Raw genomic sequence first — 23,139 nt, forward strand, 5'->3', positions numbered from 1 at the left:
GTACTGATATAAGAAAAAGAAATATTTAGCTTCTTTAATCAAGTGAATATGATACTAGCTGATTAAAAACACAAAAAGAAAGTCTAGAAAGGATTTGCTGAGAGGTATTTGTTTGTACAGGAGTGTGAAGATAAATCAATATTCCTAAATCCTATTTGATTTAACTATATACAATATATATAAGTGACTGTCACTAAGTGGGAGGGAATTAGTATAAGGAAACTAGAATGCATTGCCTGCACAAATGTAAGAAAAGATAACATAAAGGGTCGCAATAATTGTAATTCTACAAAGGTTCTGCTGGAGAAAAGCAATGAGGAGAAGAGGTATTTGCAGATAGTAGGAGGAGAAATGGAGAACAACCTAAGTAGGAAAATGATTTAGAACATCCAGAAGGTTATTCCAATATATCTGAAAGTAACTTAACTTCTTTTTGCTTTTAGTTTTTAGTTTACTTGCCAAAACATGTTTAACAGCCATCAATTGAAAATCCTTCCAGTACATTTTGGCTCTGTCTAGCCAGTTAAAGGTAATGTAAGTTTTGAGTAATGCACACAGTGTCACTATGATATGTTTAGTTTCAGATTTAAATGAACCTGGATAGATATTTAATAGCGCCATTTCCCAGGAAAGGGTTGACTTCATGTAACCCATTTTCTCCAGTCGTGCTCTTAAGGAGCACCAGAGTTTATACACGTTTTTACAGGACCAAAAATGTGGAGCATGTCTGCAACAGAATTACGGCAAGCTGGACAAAAAGGCGAGCTGTTTGGATTAATTTTATTTAGGAATGATGGAGTGTGACATGCGTTATTGTTTATCATGAACTGGGTATAAATTAGTTTTTTGAAAGGGGTTAACTTTATTGTAGCATCAATCGCATCGAGTTTTTGGCTAAGTGTAATTTCCTTATTTTTTCCATCCCAATATTTAGAAAATAGTAACTTGTCTTGGTATTTTATTTTTATTACTAGACTATAGACTTTGGAAAGCATTTTAGACCTTGACAGAAGTTGGGTTATTAAAGATTGATAAAGATGGTACTCTGTGGGGGTAGCTGACCTTGTATCAGTGATCAAAGAAATTAGGTAAAATATTTGTTTGATTATTATTCAGTATTTCTTGTTCACTGCCAAAGAGGACATGATTTAATTAAATGGTAAGTCTTTAACTGAGTAGAAGTCCCAGACTGTACAGTTCTTAATGAGAGGGTAATTGATTTAACATGCTGTTACCCAATTTAAGATTTGGATTAAGATGAATTGGCTGGGCCATCGTTAGAGAGTATCGTAAGCCAAGGGAAGTTATCAGTGACTGGAACCCATTTATATTTTTTATTAATATAGGGTGAATTTTATGCTCTTTAAGAGTTTTATTGTTAAGAAAGAGAATTGCTCAAGGACTGATATTAGACACTTTTATATGGGCATTGTACAATGTTGTCCATAAGGGATTTCAGTCCTTGTTTTATTGTTGGAAGTTAGCAATGTGCATAATACGACTGGCATTAATTACATGATAACATGACAAAAAGTCCGGAAGGGCCAATCCTCCTCTATCTTTGGGAAGTGTAAGATTATTGTAGCTGATTCTAACATTTTTAGGGTGCCAAATAAACTTTCCTAGTGCAACTTTTATTTTTGAAAAAAAAGTGTTCAGTATGTTTTGATTAAGAGCGAAGAAGTGGAAAAGAAGTTTGGGGAGGATATTAATTTTTATAATAGCTACTTTTGAGAGAACAGAAAGATTTAAACTCTTCCATCTTGTGACATCTTCAGTGATTTTAGTCCAAGTTTTGTACAAATTACACTTTATTAGCTCTTGTTGGGGGTGGGTGAAGGTTATACCCAAATATTTTAGGGAATAGTTAACTTTGATTGATATTTCTGGAATTAAAAATTATTTGTGTCTGAGGGGATTTAGCGGAAAGGTTATTGATTTGTTTGGATTAATGGCATAATTTGAGATTTGTGAAAATTTGTCTATAGAGTTTAAAATTATTTCAAGCTCCATTGAGGGAAGTTCTAAATAGATGTTTAAATCGTCTGCAAAGGCAGTGTATTTCACTTGAATTTTATATAGGTAAATTGAACGGTGAAATGCTTTCTGAAGTAAATTTAACAATAGAACTTCAAGATAAATATTAAAAAGGTAGGGTGAGAGCGGACAACCCTGTCTTGTTCCGTTTATAATCTGGATTGGCATGGAGTTTTTTTTGTTTATATTTAGGGAAGTGGGAGCCTTAGTGTAGAGGGTTTTAACCATTTTGATAAATTCGTCAGGGATGGAGAAGTGTTTCAGGGTTTTAAAGAGGAACTTTAAGTTTACCTAGTTAAAAGCTTTTTTGGCATCAACAGAAAGAGCATATTTGGGGGATTTGTCGAAATTTGTTATATATGTTATGGCTTCAGTGGTTAGAGTGTTGTCCCAAACATGCCTATTGTTCATGAAACCAAGCTGGTCATGTGAAATAATATGTGGTAATACGCTTTTTAGTCTATTTGCTAAGATAGAAGATAAAATCTTTATGTCGATGTTAAGGCAATTGGACGGTAGTCTTTTGTGCTAGTAATGTTGTCATTAGATTTAGGTATAAAAATGGTCTTAGAATTATTAAGATATAAATCCGAGATGCCAAATTGAATAATGTAATTATAAACTTTAAGCAGAATGGAAGCAAGAATTTGCTTGAAGGACTTGTAAAACTCTGACACGTAACCATCTGGACCGGGGCTTTCCCTGGCTTCAGTTTGCTTATGGCCATCAAAATTTCATCTCTGGTTATAGGCGCCTTAAGTAAATTAGAGTGATTTTTTTAACTTATTTTAGGAAAGTGTAACTCATTTAGAAAAGAGTCTTGAAGGCCTGGTGATTCAAGTATTTGGGGGCCATAAATTTCCTCATATACTTCCTGGAAAACCTGAATAATTTCCTTATCTGTGAAATATGATCACCCCTTGTAGATAATGTGATTAATTGTAGTAGGCGGGGGTCTGATATTTATAATCCTAGCGAGAACTGTCGAAGGTGTTTGCGCCCATTCAGCATACTTATAGATAAGTCTAGATTCCATAAGTGAGTATTGATTGAGGTGTAGTTCGTGAAGTTGCTTTTGAATGTTGAATATTCATTTCTCAATGTTGGGAGAGAACTTAGTTTGAAGTTCTAATTCTAGATTTTTACAATCCCCACTGATTCTATCAAATGCTTTCTCTATAGCAAGACTCACCAATAACAGAAATGTTTTCTTAAATTCAGCTTCCCTCTGTGTCATCACTTATCTATTATTTTTTTTTTATTATTGTATTAATGTTGTTCAATGTTTGCTTCCCCTCCAAAACACCACAGTGATCCAGATCTATATGACAACATAACTGCCTTTTTCTTAGCTAGTACAGGTATAAATACTTTACAATCATGCTTTAAAACTGAAATGGGTCTAAGGGTTTTACCCATTATAGTCACCAGAGGTTTGTTCTAAGTTAGTACTCCACATTTTAAAATATTGTTAAATAAAACCTTCTAGGTCTTTACCACTTTCTTCCCTCTAAGTTAGAAACTGTCATAGGAATAATTTCTGTCCCTGGAGACTTCCCTGTTGACTGATTTATATATATATATATATATATATATATATATATATATATATATATATATATATATATAAAATCACTGTCTTTGTCTTATCTCTTCCTATATCAGCTATTAACTGTTGACCCTCATCTTCCTCTAATGGCATAAAAAAATCTTCCATAATGTTTTCCATTCCTCTGCGTTATATAAATTGTCATAAAATTTCCAAAACATTCCTAATACGTCTATATGATTTGTCTCGTCATAAGCTCTCTAAGATTGGTATCAGCCCTTTCTACATTCTTTTATCTAAGTCAGTGTGCAATGGTATAATTATCAAAAAGTTGCTTAACGGCAACCTTTTTAAACGCATGCACAATAGTCAAATACTCCCTTGTTTTCCCTTTAGCACTCTGCAGTTGCTCCTCTCAACTTGTTCTGGGAGTTTCCCCATTTTTCTGCAATACTTTAACCTTTGTCAATCTCTCTAAACAATTCTAATTTCCCATATCTCTCTCTCTTTTACTTCTATTATGTTTTTTAAACCTCATTTTAATTTCATCCCACTCAATATCCCTTCTGAAGAAATGTTTATCTTTTCTAACAATCATAGGATCATTTCCAAAACCCATTCCTTAAATTCCTCTCTTTTTAACATGAGTGTCTCATTGTTTTTAAGTTCTTTATCCTGTACCTCTATCTTATGCCGTGGTGGTGCAGCGGTAGCATTGTTGCGTCACAGCAAGAGGTTCAACCGTTCAATTCTCGGCTAGAGTGCGGGGAGTGCCTTCTGTGTGGAGTCTGCATGTCCTCCCCGCTGTTGGGTGGGTGTTCGAAAGACATGCGTAAATGGGAGTGCCTTTGTTGAAGGTTGAACATTGAGCTGGCACCTCGGCGTTCATGAAAATCTACTACCAGTCATTAGCGGACCGGAATTCCGCTGTGGTGACCCCTAACCCAGAAAAGCTGAAAGACAACAACAACAACCCTGTATCTCTATCTTAGCTTTTACTGAACAATCTGAAAGAGTTATTTGATAGGTGTACAAGCTTTTGACTAAATATACATGCTCCTGTGAAAAATTATTTCTATGCAGTCTAGCCCAATTACTGTACCTCAGGAAATAATATGCAATTTACATGTGAATTCCTACTACTGAATTCACATCATCCATACCAGATATTCTCATATATTTCTCCAGATATCTACCTTCTCTTGATACATTTTCCAGTCCAGGTCTCCACCCCCCCCCCCCCAAGACATCCTCACTGTTGCAAATTAAGTGCCAGTCCTCCCCCATAAATACTATTCTCTGCTCGAAGCTGGTTATTTTTCTCAAAAATGCTCTTAAGCTCCATAATAGTACTTTTAGGTGGAGCATCAATACATGCCGGTGTAATCCTCCTCTCTGCCAATAACCTGTTACAACCACACATATACCATTATTGTCATTTTCCCTTTCCTATTACTGTTACAGCCCCTCCTAGCAATCAGAATGGTTCAGAAAGTAATTTACAATAACTAAATATACATATAAACTTAACATGAATAAGAGGATAGTAAAAGGATGTTGTTAAGGGCATGGTGTTTGTGATAAGAAATTGCTAAGCTGGGTTAGTATTTTCTGCTGATTGTACATCCTGACATGTTATCTGTCTAAAATTCACATGCTTTTTTCTATCCAAATGTGTCTTCTGCAACATTTCTAATTGTACTCAATGTTTCTTAATAAAATTCAGTATTCTTTGCTTTTTATCTCCACACAAATATATTCCATCATTACATGGACAGAGTAGTCATTATGATAGAAAACTACTGCTTTCACCTATTACACATGACATTTCTTTTGAATGTGTATTTCAACATTTGTCTCACATGCACACAGTAATGTTTGACAGGCTGATCTCTAATAATTTTGCTTCTTCTCATCTCCATTTGAACTTTTCTTTGATACAACGAAAACACTCAAATAAAAAACTAAATAGATTTTCAGAAACCCCATCCTCTTTAAACTTACAACAAATATACACAACTAAACTATGTACATTTTCAAAAAATTTAATTTACCCCTTCAGAAAGATGCAGAAGCTCCAAATTAATGGCAGCACTCACAGGCATTCTCTCTTCTAGAATTGGGGTTATCCATGGTAAGGTGCATGTTAAAGCCTGTGTTCCTGCTTACACTAACTGATATCTATTCTTTTCCTCTCTTCTCTTCCCAGATGTGAAAAAAACCCATCATGTATACTTTCAGTAAACATTACCTTTTAGCCCTAAGAAAAGGTGAATCAGTAACTTTAAATAAATAAAAAAATGTGCATTGCCATATTACATGTATTAAAGTATTAAGACTGCTGTGTATGCAACTATTTATATATCTTATTCCCTTTTCAGAGTTTCAAAATGTATTTATCAGTGAACTACTTGCCAATGTACCTTTAGAGGTTAATTGCACTGTAGCTTTTACATTTCTCTCAGTAAACAGTGCTCATAGGTCTCGTGATTAATTGCTTTCACCTGCAGACAGCTCATCACCAAGTTAAAAGCAGATGGTTATAAGTAAAAAGCTAGTAACTTTGTAGATGAATGAAATAATCTTTGTAGTTTCACTCAGAACATACAGTTCAGACTTCTCATGGCTAACTGCCAGACCTGTAGGCTTCCTGTTTCCCAAGGAGAGCATGTACTAATAGAAAAATAGCTAATGACTTTGGAAATACAAAACAACTATAATTTTATTCTTATTTCATCACTTTGTTTCATTTTTCAAGCTTACTGGTTTAAAGAAAAAAAGTCTATAGATTAAACCAAGGGCATTAATCTAAATATCCATCCATGTAAAAACAGTGGAGGTTATTATTATAATTATATAATTATATATATATATATATATATATATATATATATATATATATATATATATATATATATATATATAATTTCATCAATATACATTCATATACCCCACCCCAGCAGCCAAAAATCTCATTATATTAATTTTATCTTGCTTATTTTCAGACGTTCGTACTTTGCTACAGTGTAAGGCCTGACTAAATTAAAATATTTTCTTGCTTAAATATCTCTAGGATATACAGCAGTCACTGAAAAGGCTCCCCCACCTCAAATTTAAAATATCCCTGGTTACATCCTATTGAAAAGTGTTTTAAAATGCAACATGCAATTTATATCATAAAACCTTTATACACACATTAATAAGAACAACGTACAGTTACGTCTTCAGTCTCTTCAGTTTTTTCTTTTTTAAGTTACTTCTCCAGTTACTTCAATGTCTTTCCAAACATTAATGAAGAAATGGGGGTATATGGTTTACAATTCACCCACCAGTTTAGCACAGACAACAAAATTCCAATCAAACTTTATGCTTTACAGTCTGCCATTTATTCACTAGTTTCACAATGTTGCTGGTCTTCCTGGTCATCTCCATCTCCCAACACCAGTCTCTGGTTCAAATCCAAAGTCCTCCAGATTTTACTAGTCAGCCCCTGTCCTTTTTGTTTTCAGTCACTCAGGTATTTTCATTTGGAACAATGGAAAATAGTTCACTGGCAGTGTCTCCTAATGGGCATTGTTATTGTCAGAATAATGAGTACAGACACTTCTGTCTACTGGATCACTCTTTATTTTCTCCTTAGCCTGTTCTGCACCCCAATATGTCATGAAACAAATATTCTGAAGATTGATCTCACAACTGCCTCTAGACATTCCCTGACTGCTGGGATATACATGCTTCTCTTCTGCCTGATGTACTGTGAATAATTATTTTCCATAAACACTATGTTTTCTCCAATTTTTAATACTTTTCCTTTCTTCCACAATTTTGTCAAAATCAGTTTTTTTCTGCTGTTATGATTTCTGCTTTCTCTTGACCAGGTTTGGAACATGCATACGATGTGCCTTTTTGAATAACAAATCCTTCTGTGGATTACCAGTGCATCTGCTTATTTGTACTTTATTTTATTTGGTAACCAGAGTACAGCATTAATCTCCATGTACTTTTTTCCAACTCAAGACCAGCAGCATTATCTTCTTAACTGACTTGTTCAGAGTCACACCAGCAGAGGAGGCAGAGGGAATCAAACTCTGGATCCCTGGAAACAGCTTGTAACAACTCCTTAATCCGCTGCACCAACTTTCAGAAAATGAATTATGTTCCTTCCAGTTTATCTGGTAACGCAGAAAATCTCAGGTTTTCTCCGTATGTTCTGTCTACTAATTCTACTATTTTCTGGAACAGCTCTTCTTAGGAAACCACATGCTCAGCCAGCCATTTCATCATCTAAATCTCTGATTTTTGCAGTTTTCTCAGCTCATCTGAATAGCCACTTAAAGCTTCTTTTTTCCAGCTTTCTGTTAAACTGTATATGTTCCTTTAGTGTTTCACTAATTTTAAATATGTCACAGTGCATTTGATTTCGTTTTTTCTCTAAATTACCAGAAGCCATTTCCTGTATCAGAGCTGGAACTTGAACTGCTTTTTGCTGAAAGTCTGCAATATTCTTCCCAGCTAGAATTTTCTCTTCTCCTTTTCTGGTTGATTTTATGTTACTTTCTCCAAATGTCTTCTTTGCTGGCATCAAGACAGTGTAAGTACAAGCATGTAACTGAATTTTATCCAATAAGTTAGCTTTTGTGGCTTTTGTCACAACTGCTGTTTTCACACTGGGAGAGCACTATTCAACTCATCGATCAGTGGGGTACCCATTCTGGAATTCTCTGGTGCTCACTTTTCTTCATGTAAAAAAATGTTATGCTGAACTTTAGGAAATGGTTCTCTACAGTCCATTTACCACTACTTTTGTTGTGGTGAAATGTACACTGTGAAAAAACTCTCATAGGAAAGACAGCTTCATCTGGTATCAGAGGGCTTAAATATTCTGTTGTGGTCAGTAGTGATGTCCTTGCTTTCCTGACCACAACACAGAATTCCTCCAGGTCTAATTCTTGAATGTTCTGCAGTTAAGAATTCTGCACTCTGTTCTGCACATTTCTTCTGGCATTTTCCTTTATTTGTGACTAATTTTCACTAGGGGAATCATGCTTAGAGGAAATCTTCTCTCTTTTATATAGATAGATTATTGTTTCTACTATCTGTTTTTGTCTGTAATGTACTAGTATCTCTAAACAAAATGCTGACTAAGTTTGCTTTTGTAGAGGCAGGGTACAGCTAGACTATGTCAAGAAAAGTTTCCTGTTACTGAGGGGGACTGGGCTGTTTGTTATCTCTAAAATGAACACAAGAAGATGCATGAACAGTGGTTTACAGCAACAGGCTTCAGGGACACGACACCTCTGAAATGATGCAGTGTTGCCCCATGAGTAAGTACTTTTCAGGAATTAAGGGTAGAGATAACTTCTTGGGACACGGGAGAGGGAGATCTCTCTTTCTTAACCCAGGCTCTTCCAAAAACACTACCACCATCCTAAAGGCTGCTTCATAAAAATATTGTATCACAGTGGGCTCTGGGGAGTGTCAGCAGTAGAACAGGGGCACATCTATCACCAAATGTACCTCCGTCTACTTTTTTTTACCCCCCCCCGAAAAGGACCAACCCCAAATGCTTCTCTACCTGCACTCAGTAAACCTATTCATTCTGTGGTAGTGTGAGATGGGAATCCCCAGATGATACAGCCCTACCACCCATTTGTTCCTACCCAAGAATCTTCAGTCAGGTCATGGGTTGGCCAGCTTGCTGATTCTGTGGGATGGCCTACCCTTACTCCCATGGAGCACCCTGTTCTCCTCTGTCAGTTCTTCCAAGCTCTGCTGCAGCTGTCCTCTGAGGGAAAGCATGCCTCCATATGCTGAATTTTCCTCAGCTTACTGTGTAAGTTGCACACAGTAGCAGAATGGGCTTTCTGCACAAAACTGGGCCTTCTTTGGAAGGCAAGCAGATAGTATATCCCTAACACAAAGGGCTACCTGGACATACATCAATAACCCATCAATAACATAATCCAACCAATGCCACACTTTTCTTAACACCACATACTCATATATTTTAATTCTTCAAAGATATCACAAACTGATCTGACATTATATTTGTCTATCCCTCAACTAAACCCCTCCCTTCTCACTGCCATTCTTCACAAAATGTCTGAGCTGTGGCAGAGATGGGTCCTCACTAGATCAGTCCACTACACTGGTCAATAAATAAATAAATAAATACATCTGCAACTGTGGACTGTAACTTCTTATTTGAAGGTACTCTGTGACACTCCCCAGTATGTGATGACCAATTTATTCTTTGTATTGATTTATTCTATTTATTCATTTATTAATAATTTAATGTATTAATTTATTTTTAAAGACCTCCCAACAAAAACAACATGCAAATTTATCTGTCTCAACTCCTGTTTTGAAGGTCCTCTGTGACTGTCCTGTATTAACAAACTCATTTGTTTATTTACATATATATATATATATATATATATATATATGTATATATATTTATATATGTGTGTGTGAGTGTGATTGATATATATATATATATATATATAGATAGATCTACTTTGACCCATTGAAATAAAACTTCAGCAAAACTCAGTCCGGTTTTACGAAAGTCCATTTCTCCAAAAATGCACTTTTGCGAAACTACAGTTTACTGAGATTGTTGCTGGAGATCATGGTACAGTGGGGCTAAGGGAATTTTCCCTCTTCTCCACTGTAGTGAGATCTCGGAGTTGGTATATATTAGTACTGGGGGTGCCGGGGGGCTTGCCCCCCTGCATAATTTACTGTAGTGTATTTTTTTTTTATTTAATGCTTTGATGATCTGTAGGTTCATGAAAGTGCATTTCCTGATAAATGCACTTTCATGAAACCGGACTAGTGAAACTGAGTTTCGCTGAAGTGTTATTTCGATGGGTCAAAGTAGGCCCATATATATATATATATATATATATATATATATATATATATATATATATATATGTGTGTGTGTGTGTGTATATATATATATATATATATATATATATATATATATATATATATATATATATATATATGTATGTATATGTATACATACACACACACACTATATATATATATATATATATATATATATATACATACATATACACACACACACACAGTGTGTGTGTGTGTGTGTGTGTGTGTGTGTGTGTGTGTGTGTGTGTATTATACATATATTTATTTATTTATTTTACATTTATTTATTTTATTTTACATTTGTTGACCGGGCTAGTCTAGCTGGATATATGTCCATTTTCAGTAGAGGCCCGGGGAGATAAGCTCCAAACAGTTAAAATAAGTTCACATCAAAGAAATACATGTTTAAAATGCAACTACATTTACAGTAAAAGAGAAAAATAGATAAAGAAAAAAAATTATAACTGGTCACATATTAATAAAGTATAAAAATGCAGTTTATTATACTGGATTAGTACAAGTACTGTTACAAGTAGACATTTAGAAAGAATAAGAGCATAATGTACAGTAAGTGTAGATAAAGGAAAGTAAGAAGAAGTAGCAGTTATGTAATACATGTAGCAGTAAAACATGTGCAATATATACATATATATATATACATTATATATATATATATATATATATATATATATATATATATTTTTTTTTTTTTTTTTTTTATATATATATATTTATATAAGACACCCCCCCTCCCAACTAGATTTTCTCTCTCAACTCTCAATGCAATATGGATAAGAGAGACCAGGCTAGGATTTTTTTCTGCAGCTTAAACTGATTAGCCACAACTTAAAAGACAGAAAAACTAGGATAGCAAAAGGATGTTTACTTTATCTATCCATAGCTCAAAACTCCTTTGGAAAAGGAATGATGAGCACATGATACGGTCTCTAAGAATTATGCTGACAAGATAAAATTACAAATTATTTGCAAGTCATTATTTGTGTCATCTCAGGTACAGCTCTGCATAGATGCCATGCCTTTTTATAAACAGACGGATCCAAACTTATCATATGCAACAATTTCAGTGGAGGATTAACTCCAGCCTCCTAATCTGCCTGACTCAGATTAGTATTTAAATGTTTTTTTTAAACAATGGGCAGGAGAGTGGGGACCAAGTTATGGTCAGCCAGATTAACATAGAAACCTCTCCAATGAAAGTATCCATTAAGAAAAAAAAACTAACGGAAGGAAACTCATTTCTCTATCTGCCTCAGAGATAAATAACCCAATTCCAACTCTACAGCCAGCAGAGATTCAAAAGCTAAAGCAGAATGTTTTACTGATGCATATTTATAACATTTGTAAAGATATCCACCATTACAGCTGTATAAATGTTTGGTTGTGAGGAAAGTGAAAACATAACAGTCACAATAATGCATTCCAACGTGTTGTTCCTTGGCAGTAAATTGTCTCTACAAAAGCTACAGTGACCTTCTGTGCTTACCTCTGAGCTTTATGAGAAAAAATAATGATCACACTCTCCCCAGCCCCAACACAAAGTACAGCAACTGTCTGTACAGATTACTGAAATTTGTGAAGAAAATTAAACAAAAATGACCAGGCTGTCCTAGGCCCCAATGCAAGCTATAATGACCTTCTGAAGTTTACTGTGGGGAAAATAAAATAATGACCACATGATAACCACTCCCATATAAACTATAACAACCTTTTGCGTACACCTCAGTGCAGGGACAGTTTTAGAATCAGTGGGAGTGAGGGCAAAGGCCACCACTAAGTCCATGTCAGAAATACGTTTATATAGTCTATGTTGTGGGGGCTGTCAGGAACCTAGAAGCTTTAAGGGTCTGGGTATTCTATGATACATTTTATGCCTTACTTCTGAAAGATAATAACCTGTAACCTGCATTTCTTTTTACTGCTTCCTAGAAGAGTTACATATATGTGTCCATCGATATTGTGTAGGAACACAAATAAAAATAACGGATATTTTTGTATCCACACACAAAAAACACTGGTACTGCCTATGCATCTGGCAAAAGTTTTAACTATATGTTATTTCACAGCACCAAGCAGATGTAAAATGCACCAACTGGAGTATTTTTTTAAAAGATTTGTTTACAGCACCTCTAAGCAATAATGGGACTAATTGATACTTACCCCATCCTGCTTCTGTACTGCAGGCATGTAATACATATGGGTTTGGGTCAATCCTGGATATTTATTTATAGATGATTAAAGTTGTAATCCCAAGCTACCTTTTTACAAGCTAGGTAATGGAATTCACAGGTTTTTGTAACTTGTAGCAAGGATATTGTCATATTGCTTCTGTCACTTAATGGTGACCAAATATCCTACATATATGTCTGTTGTAGGCTGATGCAGATACTGTCAACAGCACAGGTTCATGGGTAAATAATGTACAATTAGTCTGCAGACCATTATAAGCCAATGATCAGACAGTTACCAAAGGTAAGACTCAAACTGAGTAACTTGTGTTTGTGGCAAAGATCTTAACTATTGGGCCAACTCCCCTTATGCTCAAACAGTGACTCGCAAGTCAACCCAAGCTGCCTGCGTGAAAACCACAAATACTAACTGCTAGACCATATGGGAAATCCTATAAAGCTATCTTTGGCTGAATTTCTACTAATTCACATTTTTCTGTTACAAAAGATACTAAATATTCCACAAAAGAAAAAAGGAAGGACAGTCTGTTGCATCATTCAGATTTTCCACATTTTAAAAAGATCACTAAAAACAAGTTTAGGACTTTATTTCCTTCTTCAAAGACAAGCTTATTTCTACTTTCCCAAACAAGACAGTGTAGACATTTTATGACCTTGATTACTTCCCCCAACTCTTTCTCTAGTTACCATGGCTCATCTTCTCAGATTTGACAAACATATCCCCTTACAGTGATAACTCCTGCGTTTCCAGTAAAGCACTCATGTCCCATTAGTACTGGTATTTCAAGCAGCACCACATACTATACATAAAATTATGCTTTCATGTTCCTTTTACTGAAGGTTGATTTTAATTCATTTTTTAAATGTGTGTGTGTGTGTGTGAGAGAGAGAGAGACAAAGTACAGGAAGTAATTTACTGATTTTACATACTGTCAAGGAATGCAATGTTGGCATATAACGGAACTGGATAGCTAAACCCTCCGAGTGTAGGTTATGGTTAAAATGTTTTATATGAAATATATGAATAAATTAACACTACAACTGTGATGAAGCCCTTGAATCCATCTGCAATATATTTATAAGTGGACATAAAACATCATTTAAAATTTCTGCTGTTTTTTTGCTTGCTTTATGTACACTGAAGTACTTCATAAGCCGTAAATCAGGTTTTGCATGACTGTTCTGTGGTTGCCTCACTCACTGCATGACAGCCATCCCCTCATTCCTTTGTGCTGGGAAAAGAATATTAACAAGCCAAGGATGCCAACAGGCTTTTCAATGAATGGTTTATTTTATTTCTATCTGAACACCAGAAAAGAAGGGTGAATACAATCTTAGCCTATTATTTCATCAAACAGGTAACAAAAGATAATGCAACTTCACTGGTCTGCACTGTGCAACGCATATACATACTATCTTATTAAGGACTAAAACCCCATGACGTTCTCCGGGAAAGGACATGCTACAAAGGTAAAATGGGAGCTTACAAAAAGAAATATTCAAAGCAATTCTTCATACAACTATTTTCATATTATTTTCCTTAAATTTACCATTTATGGCTTACATATTTTTATTTATTTATTTTTTTATTTAACATTTGTTGACCGGGAATGTCCGACTAGGTTCCACAGAGCCTGTTTTCAGCGGAGGCCCGGGGAGAAACGCTCAAGATGCATGTCTTTGGAATGTGGGAGGAAACCGGAGTACCCGGAGGAAACCCACGCGAACACAGGGAGAACATGCAAACTCCACACAGAAGGCACCCCAGCCGAGAATCGAACCGGAGAACCTCTTGCTGTGAGGCGACAACGCTAACCGCTGCACCACTGTGCCGCCCATTTAAGGTTCACTAGGTACAAATGAATTTTTTAAATGGTAACACAGGAGTTTTGGTACAATTTAATGACTTGCTCAGAGTTGCACAGTATGCATCTAGACAATACGGGTACTAAACCTAGATGACAACACTTGTTCACATCACACATCCTTAACCACTTTGAAAGCCAGGAATACAGTGAAACTATAATTTGCTTCAGTATATATTCTCATTGACCACATAAATATGGTCAGAGGCTCACTGATTGTGGACATTGGATTAAAACAAGCAACTGGAAGAACTGCTGCACATTAGACACAGCACACATGGACTCTGCAAAGCATTACAGCAGGGCATATTCAAACTGCATTAACAAGGTGCTATCCTTTAGATGATATCATCACAGGGCAAGATACCTTTTTTATTCAGCTACTGCGGATGTAAAGGTTCTAGTTAGTAGAGGAATTCATTTCAGTGCTGTGACCTAGATGTAAAATACACCTAAGGATTCCCCAGCCAGACATGTGAATGTAAAGTAACTTTACAGGACAAGAAACACTTAGAAAGTATCATTTAACAATTCAGTGAAACAGTTTTGGCTGTAACTTATAAATCAATATTAAAAGTACAGATTTCTCTTTTACAGCTTATCCTCAGTGAAGTATTTGACTGCATAATGGTCCTCGTTAATATCCTAGACCATGGGGACCTCAGAAAAGATCACCATGGATACAACTGTGGCAATTAACATGGACAGACATTTCCAGCCATTCTGTGAGGTTTCTAAGGAAACTCTCTCTGGTGGCCATTCTGCAGAGTTATACTCAGAAATGGAAACTCTCTTGAGGTTTCATATGAAATTTCAGAACAGAAATGGATGTGTAAACTGCTGCAATGCAACTCGTCTTTCCAAAATCCCTGCTTCACAAAAATGAACTCTTCAACACCTCATATATTGAGCATCTCAAGTAATTTGTGCAAACACAGATGGCAACATACTGTTTTTCTTCAGATGTGTGTTTGTATTACTCGGACTACATTCCCAGTTACATCTTCTGCACAGCTACTGGGTTCTAGAAATTCCACCTCATGTCTCACTCAATAAATGAGTCATCTTGAGGTTTATAAAGGAAGCAGAAAATATCAACACAGAGTTACAGCAGTCAAACATCTGGAAGATCAGCAGGTTGTAAGCTTAGCCTTTGAACTTATGAACCCATGTCCAAAGTTACCTCTGTTATCCTGCATCTCAAGTCTGAAGTTTTACTCTTTCAGTTTCTATGTTTGGCTGTGACATGTGCATTAGTTGAAAATATATCATTTGTAGGAAGCAATAAAACTGCCCTAAGCATCCCCTCTTAACTACTTTATATAGTCATCTTCTCCCATTTTTATTCGATTAGAAATGCTCTTTGGGCAGGGTTTTTGTTTAAAAAATACACTACTAAACTACTCTTGTTTGAAGTAATTCAATTATTTTATTTCTTGTTTTTATTAACTTGTTGACTAGAACAATTTTATTTGATTAAAATCAGTAAATAAATAAACTTTCATGACGCACTGGATCTGAGGAGAACTGGAAAATACAGCCTACTACAGTACTTCACAGTACTACTTACATACAAAAACCTTGTTATTCAGAACAATATGCACACCTTGTTTTCCAGGATCAGGGGGATTCAGCTTTTTCATTTTTACTTATGTGCTTATGCTCCCCTTGACATAGCTGTGATTTTGCTACAGTGCTTGCAAAGTACTGAATTCCATGCCTGCTGCTGTTGGTTTTACAATGCTACTTGTCACATTAGTAGTTGTCAAGTCCTCCTCATAGGCCAGCCACAACTCCTCACCTAAGGTGGGCGAACTGACGCTTGTCATTCAACTCCCATCTCCCAGCGTGATATCCATTAGCATGTGAGTCACTAAATGAACTTGTGTCAATGGGGGCAAACATCAAGGCTTCATCCCTCTTTGCCATAGAGCTAACATTTTCATGTTTTTTCCATTCATGAATCTGAAAAACAATGTAACATTTCAAACATTCCAAAACAAAGCACAGCACAACAAATAAAAGCAGAAGGCTGAAATATTCCTCTTCCGAAAGGTGACATCACATTTTGTCAAAATGTACTGCTATGCACTATACATACATATAGATCTGCTTGCAAAGCCACTACCACCTATTGTTACCATGCCCTACATTACTTAGGCTTACTAATTTTATACAATAGCTAAAATAAAGGATGACAGATGAGTAAATACAAAGATATTTCAGCAGTTGAAATGACTCTGGGTGTAGTGTTACTAAAGAGAAATCCAGAGAATATACAAGGTCAAAGGATAACAAGTGGAAAGACTTAGGTACATAGATTTGTATGTGAAGCGTAAAACCCCTCTTACCTTCAAGGAGCTTGAAGTATCCCTATGTTGATAAAGATTATTTCTGAAGAAAGTTAATGACTGACAACTTCTGATTTAAAGGGGAAATGCACAGACTATTACTTTGCACAGCGCTGTGCAAGCTATCTGGCATATTTTTCAATTACTGTTTTTTATTTTTAATAATTATGTTCTCTAGTCTGTTGTTAGCATTCTCAGTAGAGGATTCCAGGCACAGGCTATCAAAAAGAACTGGACTGACTATGACTTGTAGACTAGACAGAGGTCACCTACAGGTAAGCTATAAAAAACAATAGAAAGAAAACTTATGAAACCTCTTCTGAGTAGTTCAAGTTTTCTATTCCTGTGATTTTTCTAGTAAAGAATCATTGTACCTTTTTTCAAGGGTTGCAGGATGCAGACATTTATTCAGAGCAGGTAAGATCTGTGAGCTACAGAAATATGCTTTCTAGTCAGAGCTTAAATAGCTGGGCTAGTGTCATTCCTATATTTGTAGTGATTATTTTAATAATATAAACATTTATTTTGGAATCATGACTTGCATCTCCTGATGCAATATTTACTGACATTAAAGGGGAGTCATTATTACTACACAGGTGTGTACTTCTGTAAACATCTTGGAGAACTCTGCTGTCTTTTACTGAACTAGTGATGATACCCCATTTGCAATCATCAGCATATTTAGACATCTGGAGCCCAAATTTCCCAATTTCATGTCTGACAATAACAGGTTAGAAAGAAATGGCCCTAATACACAACTCTTCAACACACCAACGGTAACCCCCATCAGGACAAACAGGTTATACTCCCTATCTGACAATTTGCTGTGTTCTCTTACATAATCAGGGTTTTACCTAGTGACTTTGTTATGGATCAACATTTATGTTGTTTTTTTTTTTTAATTTGTCGATTACTTCCTTGCATGGAACAGAAGAATATGGTCAGTCCTTCTTCAAGTGCTGCTGTTACCACCTCAAAGTAAGATCTCCCCACTTATCAAAACTCATATTGTTCCACACCTAACAGAATTAGGCCCATTGTGTCATTTTGGATAAGAGCCATTACTAATCTCCATAATTTTACATGCAATGTCTGGCAGATTGATCTAAATTTGTTTGGGTCTGTTGGTGACCCTCCTTTCCTTTCTTAAGTGACACCATTATAAACCTGTTGCTATAGCTCAGCGATCTGTCCACATGCTAATATTTTGTTTAATATGACTGACAAAGCCTCTTACATGGGCAGTGAATGGAGTTTGCCTCCCAGTTACCCAGGTCTTTAGTAGATTAAGTGATTTTCTGCTTCCCGGTAAACAGTCTATCACTGAAGTGTGCTCTAAACATTTTTCCGTAACTACATTACATAATATTTCACCACTGCCCCCACAAGAGCCTCCTATTACTGTGTCAGTATTACATTTAACTGCCACTTATACATACGTTCTGTTAATCAGTCATCTTCTGCAAGTGGGAGAATGTCCATCACACAAACTTGGTTTCTGAGTAACATTGATTACTCTGATGGAAAATTAGACTTTTTTCTGAACTCAAGTAATGTTATTTGTCTATTTCCAATAGTTTAAACAAAATATAAACTTGCTTTCTGGTCAGGAAACGAATGGCTCAAAGCTAAAGCCACTAAAATTGATTTCAAAAACAGACTCAAACCTTTGCACCATTTGAATTATGCGGTCTAAAGTCAGCCAATACTTACAGAAATATTATCTGACCAAAAGATGTTGATAAAAGCAATCAGACTTTAAAACATACATGTATGGACCTAAAAAAACGGAGACTAAAAGGAACATTAAAACAATGTTAAAGAATGTTCTAAATTCCAATTTGCAAAGCATATGAACTGCTCTCAGAGTGTGTCAGAGTCTTGATGGTCAAATTCTAATACTAGACAGTCTGCATTTCACAGCAGACATTAACCTACATAATCCTAATTAGACCATGTAAAACTTCAATTTATGTGGTCCAGAGTGAATGCTGAACATAACTTTCAAATATGTAGTTTCTACAACAGTTGAAGTATACGCACTTACAAAGGTCACCAAATGTTCAGCTGTAATCCACTACTACATATATTACCACCACTACTGATGGACCCATCAACATGTCCGAGATTCCTTCTGATCTGCCAATAATCCAGCAGATAAAATAATCATCTTCAGCATGCACTATGTGCCATTAAACCCCTTTTTATTGCAGTTACAGTTAATATACACACTCTGACACTCTACTATAATTGAAGTGTGCCAAAACCAAGGAGGTATTCTGCTTTTGTTGCAAATGAAGCTGAAGTGACAAATGTTATCCTCCCTTCATCGAAAATTCCTCTAAATATCTCATAATGGTGACACTACTATCCCTGTATTCCCACTTAGTAACTGATAATTTCCTGATCTCTCAATGCCTACATTGCAGAAGGATGCAATGGCTGTCACCATACAAAAGTAGTGGAGCCATCAGATGTATAAAAATAAGCCCTTAGTCATCACATGTTTTCTGCATCAGATCTTAGAGAGTATGCTATACTATCTAAGACTTAGAAGGTATAGGCATACTAATCATTTTCTTTACCAAATGAATTTTTAAATCGTAATATTTTTTAAAAACAGTATTTGCCTCACTATTCTTGGTTCCACAACGTGTTTTCCCACTGGGGTACCTTGTATGCTGTATGTTATGTTGCCCTGTGTATAGGTTGGTCTTCAGTTTCCAATTTCCTACCACATCCCAAAGACATTACAACTGGGGAATTGATACGATTAAAAAAGACTGCCCAGAAGTGTTTGTGCACATATGCATGTCTGCATGTGTCTTTATACTCACAAACACATTATGTATTCTACACACACAGTGTGTGGGTGTTCTAAGATGGACTGGCATCCCATCTTAGATTGATTCTGTACTTTATACATTATGAGTGGTGGAACTGGATCCAAATCAATTCCACCATGACCTAAAACAGGTACAGAAATATGAAAGAACAAGTGATTAAAAAAAAAAAAAAATTTCATGCAGGGTACAAAGCCTTACATCCTAGCTCAACCCCACGCAAATGAGACTGTGTACACGAACTATACCAAATCCATACTAAAACAGCAAAAAAGGTCCAGCACCATTCAGGAAGTAGATATAGTCAAATTTTAATGTGGCTAAAGCAAGAAGAACAGCAAACCGGTTTCGGCCAAACTTACAGCCTTCCTCAGTGCATTAATTAAATCAAATCCATTACACATTTAAATGGTATTTAATTAGACATACTGGGAATTGATTGGTTTATGCCAAAAATTAGCTCAGTTCATTAAGGCCAGGTTTAAACAGAGCCCCTAGACTAACTATCCAACCAGATTCCCTCTTATTTAATATAGAATGCCAACCTGCTTTGTTGGATTTATGTCCTTGAATTTTATCAATGATTGTGAATTGGAATTTAGCAGTGACATGGGTCATTGTGTGTTTATAAAGAGCATTAGAAATCTTTTAGTTCTAATAACTAATATATTGTTCACTTTACATATCTTTTGCAGTAAGGTTTTGATTGCCTACTGCATACTCCAAGTGATTTTTAATAGTCTTAGATGAGAATGGCTTTTAATATAATATTCGTAATGTGTTTTATTAGTTTATCAGTACTTGTTTTATAAATAGATTCCTTAGATATGAACTTTTTATGGTGTCCATGTTGATCTAGGTGTTAGGTAAGAGGTTGTTTTTTAAACACCGAGATGTACTGATGCTTTAAAAATAATAATGTAACAGGATATGATGTAATAACTGCTGTGATTAATGTGTATATAAATCAGTTTTGTTTTATGAGTGCTTTTTGGCTTGAAGAAGCCCACATGGGTGAAAGTGCTTGCCATTGTCTGCAATAAACAATTGGATTTTAGCTTTTATGTGGACTTGGTTCTTTGGCTTCCTGCCTTATTGAAACTTATTTGTTCATGCATTTTATTTTATGCTGATACAGCTGAACAGTCCTGGTCTGCTCCTCAGCTTTTTGATTTGGTGCTTAGTGTTTTATTTTTGCGGTAGGTGCGTTTGTTTCCTGGTCATTACCTTTGTTTGTTGTTTATACTTTATCACTGTGGCTTGTGACCATGGAGACGTGACTGATTCAAAATTTCCACCTGTGGAGCTGCCGTATAATCTGGAGTTACAATCGCAGCCTACATGGGACCCGAGGAGGTTCATGGAGTACGTTCCCGGTGAGACAAACCCTCTGTTAACGTATGAAGTGATGGAGAACAGAACGGAAGCTATGGGGATAGGAGAAGAGCTGTGTGGACTTACCAAGGATTTGAGCAATTAGAGATTGATTTTCTGAAGCTGAAAAAGCTTCAGACACAGAGGCAACATTCTGAAGTTTGTATAACAAGAAGAATTATACCGAGAGATTTGAGGGTTTTAAAGATACCCACAACGGGAGCGACTTATCCTGAGCTGCTGTATAAGTGGCAGCAACTAAACATCGAGGTGAGCATTAAATACATGACTTTGCTTAACGAATTCTTTTTACCTGAGGAGAAGAGCCTCGTGATAAAATTAAGGTGAGGCAACATTTTATTCTAAGAAAGTATCCAGTAACGGCAGTACATAGTTTGATGGAATGACTGCTTGATAATGTTTATTTGTTTGAGAAAATATTATTAGAACAAACACGTAACAAGCTACAAAGAGACTATATGGACTTCAGGAATGGACATGTATTCACTTGGCCCAGAACTAATTTTGATAGAGCTAATGGGCAAGGTAGAAGGGCTAGTAATTTTACACCCTCTTTTAACATCCGTAATGATGCTAATACAATGCTGGTTTTAAATAATGAATCTTGTAATACTTGTAGTAGTGTGAATGTCTTGCAAGGTCAAGACAATGTTGTATCTAATGATGTGGTTGATATGCATGCAGTGAATAAATAATGTGAACCTGAATGTTTTCACTGGTGAACATTATAATAGCAATACACAGTTGCAGTAGAGTACCTCTGGTCTTGATTTAGTTCAGATGACTGACACCAGGGAAGGTGTGGCTGCACGGAGCTCAGTAGATTTAGATGGGGGCACCTTGGATAAAGCTGAGGGACATAAGATAGAGAACATTAAATCCCTGAAGTTAGCCGCTGTTACATCAAATACAGATAATAAACACCTAGAGGAATCAATACCCTCGGTTAGAAGAAAGGTTGTGAATCCCCCGTCACAGGAGGGAGCCATTGGTTATACCCCTTTCCCCATCAACGATACATACAGGGGAGGAAGGAACAGATCAATGAGCAGATGGAGACAGAAACAGAAGGTATCGGGGGAGGAACATCCGGGTCCAACCCTCATGAAAATGTGGGAGAAAGTACCCAGACGTTAGTATGGAATCTCTCCAGTAGAGTCTTAACTGAGGGAGAATTAGAAGTTTTGAATAAAGGGCATTCTTTTACACCTTCTGTTAGAAGTGATATTACAGATTTAGTCATGGATGTTAAGTTATTTGGATGCAATGTACAACTCAAATTAGACTATGGCGTTCAGCCGATTGCTCCAATAGGTCCCGTGTTTAAGAAACCGAGCACTTATGTTCCCACTTTGAACCCCTTATTGGATGCATTTGTCAAGTTGGTTGAGGACGACTTGCACAAACTGGATATTGAAAATAGGAAGAGAAAGTGGTTTGGCAATCTATCCTCTAAATTAAGAGCTGCCCTGAATAAACTCAGGAATGACACCATGATAATGATTAGGCCTGCGGACAAGGGAGGACCAGTGGTAGTAATGAATAGAGTGAGGTATCAGGATAGCATTATAACCATGTTGAGTGATGACAGATTTTACCTTACCATTTCCATGGGAGATATAGAGGATAGGGTCCTACGATACATTAGATGACCTACATAGAAGTAAGACAATTAGTTTAGATTTGTTTCAATTCTTTTTTGTAGAGAATCCTTTAATTCCTGCTATCCAAGGTTTATCTAACATCCACAAGGACCCTGTTTCTCCTCCCATGAGACTGACTGTGGCAGGGAGAGGGTGGGTTACTGAACCCATGTCCCTATACTTAGAAAAGTATTTGAGACCAGTAGTTGAGAAATTCCCCTACATTTTAAAGGATACCAAACAATTCCTACTCATGCTATATAGTAAAATGGTTACACTACCATACGATTCTGTTTATAAGCTTGTAACCTTGGATGTACAATCCTTGTTTACTGTCATACCTAATGGTGAA

Source organism: Protopterus annectens, chromosome 6.part0, assembly GCF_019279795.1.
Source record: "Protopterus annectens isolate FY-2018-M chromosome 6.part0, PAN1.0, whole genome shotgun sequence".
In the NCBI taxonomy this organism is placed as follows: Eukaryota; Metazoa; Chordata; order Ceratodontiformes; family Protopteridae; genus Protopterus; species Protopterus annectens.